At 31.8% G+C, this 6,586-nt stretch overlaps 1 protein-coding gene across 1 annotated transcript in view; it reads left to right on the top strand.

The window, feature by feature from the left end:
- Positions 1-1,016: 1,016 nt before the first annotated feature.
- Positions 1,017-6,586, top strand: part of LOC119832751 (semaphorin-2A-like) — a 511,596-nt gene continuing 506,026 nt past the window's right edge. Inside the window, exon 1 of the mRNA XM_038356484.1 lies at positions 1,017-1,287. The gene's annotated coding sequence lies outside the window, so the exon portion shown is untranslated. The remainder of the gene's footprint in view (positions 1,288-6,586) is intronic.

Here is a 6,586-nt window from a genome sequence, read left to right as displayed (position 1 = left end):
CTGTTTCTAGCTTTAGCATTTATATTAATATTTGTGTTCCTTAACTATATGTAGCTAGAATATGCCACAGGTCGAATGGAATCCACTTTTTTTAATCCCCTTATTTGAGAATAAATTTTCTTGATTTGCCTGAATCATAAAGAGAACTACTATCGCTTTTGTAAATATCGATTATCGTCTTTACTTAATTTTTAAACCGATTGGCTAAATAAATGTATATGATATATAATGCTAATGCTTTATTGTTTTAAATTAAATTTGATTTATGCAATGCCAAAATGTGTAACCTCAAAAGTTTGCATATAAATTGAAACGTGTGTCGTGTTAACAGAATCAAAGTCTGTTCCGTGCGCGATTATTTTAAAAATAACTTGAAATTGAAATATTTGCATAACCGAGATACGAAACTCGCTGGCGCACCAAAATATCGAGCGTCAAAGATATTTTAATGTCATGCAAACGAGCAACACTGCATCAATTGCGAGAGTTCCTAAACGAAGGAAATGGAACTTTTCGCTCCACCCGCAAACTTTGCAAAATATTGGGACTGTTCCAGTTTTAATAAAAATTGAGACGCGGCTCCGGTCTCCATATTGCTGCCAGTCCGTGCTACAGGTACTCGCCATTACTTATAAGACTTTACGTAATTTACCGGTAGATAAACTGAAGTATTATGAAAGTAGAGGTTTTCGAAGAATATTAATATGACATTTTTTTATAGAAACAGTGAACATCCTTGATAAAATGCGAAATTACATAAAACACGGTTTAACGTGTTTTACGAAACACCAATAGAGTGTACGCCGAACGTTCAAGGGTCGAATACTTCAAGTTTACAAGTATATATTAAGACAACTTTAATTGCTAACAAGATCAAACTTTCCAAATTTGGGACCCGACAAATCGAAATCGCTCTTAGCAAAACAAGTATTAATTTTGTATCAGCGTTCCGGCGTTGGGGCGGGCGGCGCAGTAGGGTCCCCTCCCCGGACAGTTCTTGCCGCGTCGCCGCCGTGTCTCTACGCGTTGCACCCTCGCTCGCACATATCAAAAACCTTTTCCCATAAAAATCACGTCTTCGCATCTCATCCTGGCACATTGCGACCGGACACTCGACGGACGGCCGTACGCAGCACTGCAGTGCCCGACGTTCGCGGAATCCGGATGTAAATAGATAAACAGTGATATTACGAAATGTTGATGTGTTAAACTTAACCGAATCATGTGAATTATTAAAGAATTGTGGATTAATTAGACTATCGTAAACACGTATAATGTTTTCCAAAGGTAGGTAAACTTTCTCAAACGTAATCGATTTTTCTTATCTGCTGAAATTTATCACGCTATAGTCATAACACTTATTTACATAATGACTTTTGTATTACCTACTTTATGTAATCTCATACGGCATAGTTTTATGTTCTGCATTATATTTACGAAATAAAATATACGTTTGTCTAATTAAATGTAGTTTTGCTTTTCATATGTTTATAATACAGCTGTTGGTAATATAGTGTATTAGTTTATCGTAGTGTTTTAATTTCTTGTTATTATTTACAAGATGAAACAAAGCCGTTCAAATGCTCTCGAAAAGCATGCTTCGCACATTGGCCGATATCATCAGCATTTGCTTTACTAGGTGTAGTTACGAGTTAGAGACTTGAACAATTCCTGTTTTAAAGATTTTCTAGTGCGCAATAAGCTAGTGATTCTTAAATGATAATTTTAGATATTAGTTTTTTGGTTTTCATGCTTCTTATATTTTATTTTAGTTTGTTTTGTAGCTGTTTTAAAGAACTGCATGATTCTTTATGATAATTGAACGTAATGTTCACTCAAATTATGATAACGTTACAACGCTAACGCCAAGAGTATCAAATAATATATATAAACAATTATTGATAACATAACAATGAAATTAGAATTTGCTATCGATATTAATTATATGATAAAACAATAATTGTTAGAATACAAAGGATGGATATAATACGTGAGTGGAACATGATATAAGAGTATGCAGAGGCATACCTAAACAACGGTATTACGATAATATCAACAATACACAGCAAACCGCGGAACGATAAGCGGTTTTGCTTGCAAATCTTTTTAAATCACAAAAGCCAGTCGTCAAGATCTCGTGTCGAAGAAGGAAAAGAAAACATCCTTTAGGAATGACGCAGCTGCTTAGATTCGGTGCGAAGTTCGGAGTAAATCCGAAATGAAAACACGACGATGTAGGCCACGCTGCTTGCTCGCAAGATAAATTCAAAAAGGATTCCTTTAACACATATTACCAACTCAATAAGGATTAAAACTTCATTCGATGGGGGGAAGCTTTGAATTTTCCTGAAATAAGTTTTATTCTTACGAGTGGATATTTACTTCTTTTACTCAGGAAATGCTCGTTATGTTTTCTGCATACAGAGTCGCAATAACGGTGCACTAGGTTGGCCAACAGGCCTTTAGACAGCACTGAGACGAAAACCATTGTAGCTACTAGCTTAAGGACAAAAAAATTTAATTGCGATGAAATGTTGTAGTTACTTGACCGGGTAAGAACTATTTCCTTCAAACATTTTTCGTTTTCGTCAAATTCTTTGCTACACCAAAATCTGTCTCATTTATTGAATTGTTTCGTAAGTATCTTTATATTTCTAAATTTAGGATTTAAACATCATTTATCTGCTAGTCGGCTATATACGTATCACAGGCCCGGAATGGCTGTAGCACACTCAAGGCATACGTTTCCAACCGTGAAAGAAGTTTGGAGATCATTCCAGTAGTTCCTGAGAAAAGCGCGTTCAAATAAACAAAAAACCTTTTTTTTAGTATTAAAATATAGAATCATATCACTCCGTTAATTATACCGTATATAATATAATGTTAATTACTGTATTAACTTCAATTTTATATAAATAATACATCATAACACCGAAATATGACATAAAGCTGTACATAAAGACAGAAAAAGTACTCAATATATCAATGCCGACGTTTAAAATCCAATGTCATTATTTATTAATAAATTGCGTAGACTGTTTTATCGGAGCAAGAATAATCAACAAAGAGCTCCATTATTGATATAAAAAAGACCGATAAATTTTAACAAGTGGTCGAGTTTCAGTCAACCAATAATTTGCTCTGACAATTAGTGGCATGGAAACATTTTAATACGGGTATATCTGTTAGAATGCCTTTGTTTATTTCCCCATTGTCATTGTCCTTGTTCGAGCTCCATGTGTTATACTTATAACGGTGATTTTCATTTAAATTAAATATTAATTTTGGTTACATTTTAGTCGATATGCAAATTGTTAATACAATGAATTGATTGTTATATTTGCTTCATAATAAATGATTTGTAATAAATAACTAGTAATAAATATCTATGACCGTAAATAAATAAACAATATATATATAACCGTCTCTAAATTATCAATACCACATCAAATTTAATAGGACCACATGGGAGCTATCTGCTTTCGAATAAAAAAAGTCAATTGAGGGGGTACTTATTGTAAATTATATCGGTAATAATAATAAATTGCTACTTTTTTGTAAAATGTAGCACGATCGCGCTATCAATTCGCACTTGGCTGGGCAGAATTTGTAAAATTGAAAGGATACGATACATAATATACTATCAATTATTTCCAAGTTGCATGTTCAGTCTTACGGGAAACGTATTAAAATAAGGCTTTATAATTTGATAGTGTTTACAATAGAAATATGTATATTCATACTTATAACACATCACAATACAATAATACAGGATTGGTGAAAAATTTCATTTACTACAGAAGTACTATATCCTTGGGTAGCAATGTCGTACCGCTATAAAGATCGAATGCATTTAGTAACATAACATTTACAAACAATATTTTTTGAATCTACGTTCTGTGAATGGATGAATATTGCAAATTTATATTTTCCATTTAGTTCGGGTTTTCACAATTTACATTGCAATAAAGACAATTCATCTGAAAAGGTTGGTCTAAACGATAGAACTATACAGTATTTTTCACGGTTATTCGAATTCATTTTATTCGATGATGTGAGAAGTTGTAAATAATTTTGTCAATCAAACAGCTTTATTATATAATAATAATAAATTCTTTATTTCGGAGTAACAAGGACCCAATATGAGATTTTATAACAATTTTACAAAAAGAAATTCTTTAAAATTCATATTAACACGTATGCTTTTTGTTTTCAATTTCAATCGCAGATTTATCAGGTTTCACAGATTAAACCTTTAGTACCTACAAGACTAAAAAAGTAAATCTTTATATTTACTACTATTTGTAGTAGTCTCTTTGGCTTCAGTTTAAATAAATTTTAGATTTGTTATTAACAACGAATTTCTGTCTATCCAAGTAGCATATGCCAATGAATATTAAGGATTAATGCTAATTGACAAAAAAATGTACTAACAATCGGGTGCTCCCAGTTTTTATACGACAATGGGTAAAAGTACTCTTACAAGTCAACTAAAAGCATTTTTGCCGTAATACAAAGTAAGATAGAAAGAGTAATGTCGATCGTTTAAAAGGGTTTAGAAATATTTTTGCTTTTTATTTTTACACGAATTCCTTTATGGGCACAAGAAAGTCTTTCAAAGTCATTTTATCGAAGTTTGATGAATGAAATTACGATCGGAGACTAATTTAACTTTCCTTTCGAAAGTTCGTGAATTTTATGGATACTGTAAAGATTTCTTCTATTTTTCGCGTCAAATTATAAATATTACACGTGGAATATCTAAAGAATGATTAAACATTTAATTGCAAGTTAAAACTTTTATGAATCACTAGCTTTCCGCCTGTAAAGATACCGGGAAAGATTTTTACACAGGAATGAGGTGTTTCACAGCGGGAAGAAGGAAACCGAATCCGTTCGCAATTGAAAATATGATGTACGTTACGTAGCATGTTCGTAGCACAGAACATGTAATCGTGCCGCTACGCCGTAGCGTTTATCAGCGATAAACTGTAAAAGAAAAGATAATCATTTGTATTCCGTAAATATATTATACTTTCAAATGTTTCACTTATACCAACACTTTATCGATATGTATTGTCTCTTTGTGCAAATTGCAGAAAAATCATGACTATATTTTTTTACAGAATACATACTTACTGAGAGCGTGTATTCTTTAAAAACAAAAAAAAAACAGACTCAATTCGGATAAGACATTTTTAATTCAACCAGTAATAATGTAATCGTTTAAAGGATCTTTTTACAACGTCTAAACTGAAAGCAGAAAAATATATACCAAAGAGGTCAACGTGCGTCTTATCCTACTTGTTAGCTAATTAAATAAAGGACACGATCAGATAATTATCGGTTGATGACCATGTTTTTTTTCCACTCCATTAAAATGCGAATATATTAAAGAGACGATGAATCATAAGTCTAACACAAATAGAGCTTTCACATTAAATATACACCAAATGTTTAAATAAAACGGATTGTTTTATGAAGGAATCATTTCTGAAAATGTAGATCGAACCGAGTGGTGCTTCAAACAAACGGCGTTATCAAATCACTGCAGCGGAGGTAGATTGCCGCTAAAATAGGAGGCACTTATAGCCCACCCTCTACCTAACCCATCTTAAAAACCGAGTTTTCAAGTATTAACTGCTATTTATTGAATATTTCATTACGTTTACGTCTTATACATGCAAATAAACCATCATGTCATTAATACCTTGTTCACTATCAATTATATATTATAATTATAATATATATATTTTATTATTTGTTTAATTACAATATTATGTATAATTGAATAAATGCCTAAATTCTTCAGTTTAACTTTATTTGTTAAGCCTTAAAAATTTATAAGCTTTGAAGCCCGAGAATTAAATGGCTTGCATTTAATCTAAGAGTACCGTATATTTGTATTCTCACACTCGATTTTCTTTGAAATAGTACTCACAAAATCAAATAAACTACGATATAAAAATTGTAGTATTCTAGGAAAAGTTCGATGAATTTTTAGTATCGAGAGTTAGTACTGTTAATTAATAAATTATTCATAAGAAATATGATTTTAAAAAACAATCAAAATTCAAGCAATTATGTAAAAGATTTATTGGATACTTGGGGCGAGCGAAGCGAAGCGAAGCAAGCGTTATACTATGCCTGAATTTATGCATTTTTAGGGTACACTTTATTGAGAAACTATGTATATCACGTGTATGATATGGCTTTGAAACAGCATTTTTATTCAATTCATTGTCATAATTAATTAACATTATAAGTTTATCTCTTTATATGTGTGTATTTTTTGCTTTATTTGGGATAGTAAACAGTAGAATGATAAGAAACTCTTCAAGAACAACTCAGTCTAGATACAGATATATCGGCGCAACTAACTTCATTATCGACAGACCAATTACATATATTTTATGCGTATATTTAAGCAAAAAAAAGCTACTGACCTAACATTATTATCTTGTTATTGTGTTTTATTTTGAACTGATTCGTAAACGATATGACTAACAATAGAATAAATGGAATACAATACGTCTGCGAGACCTGAAGCCACATAAAGTCAAACAGTTGTAATGATAACCCGCTC

The sequence above is a fragment of the Zerene cesonia genome, chromosome 16, assembly GCF_012273895.1.
Source record: "Zerene cesonia ecotype Mississippi chromosome 16, Zerene_cesonia_1.1, whole genome shotgun sequence".
Taxonomy (NCBI): Eukaryota; Metazoa; Arthropoda; class Insecta; order Lepidoptera; family Pieridae; genus Zerene; species Zerene cesonia.
The sequence above is the reverse complement of the archived record's forward strand: the minus strand, read 5'-3'. Positions and strand labels throughout refer to the sequence as shown.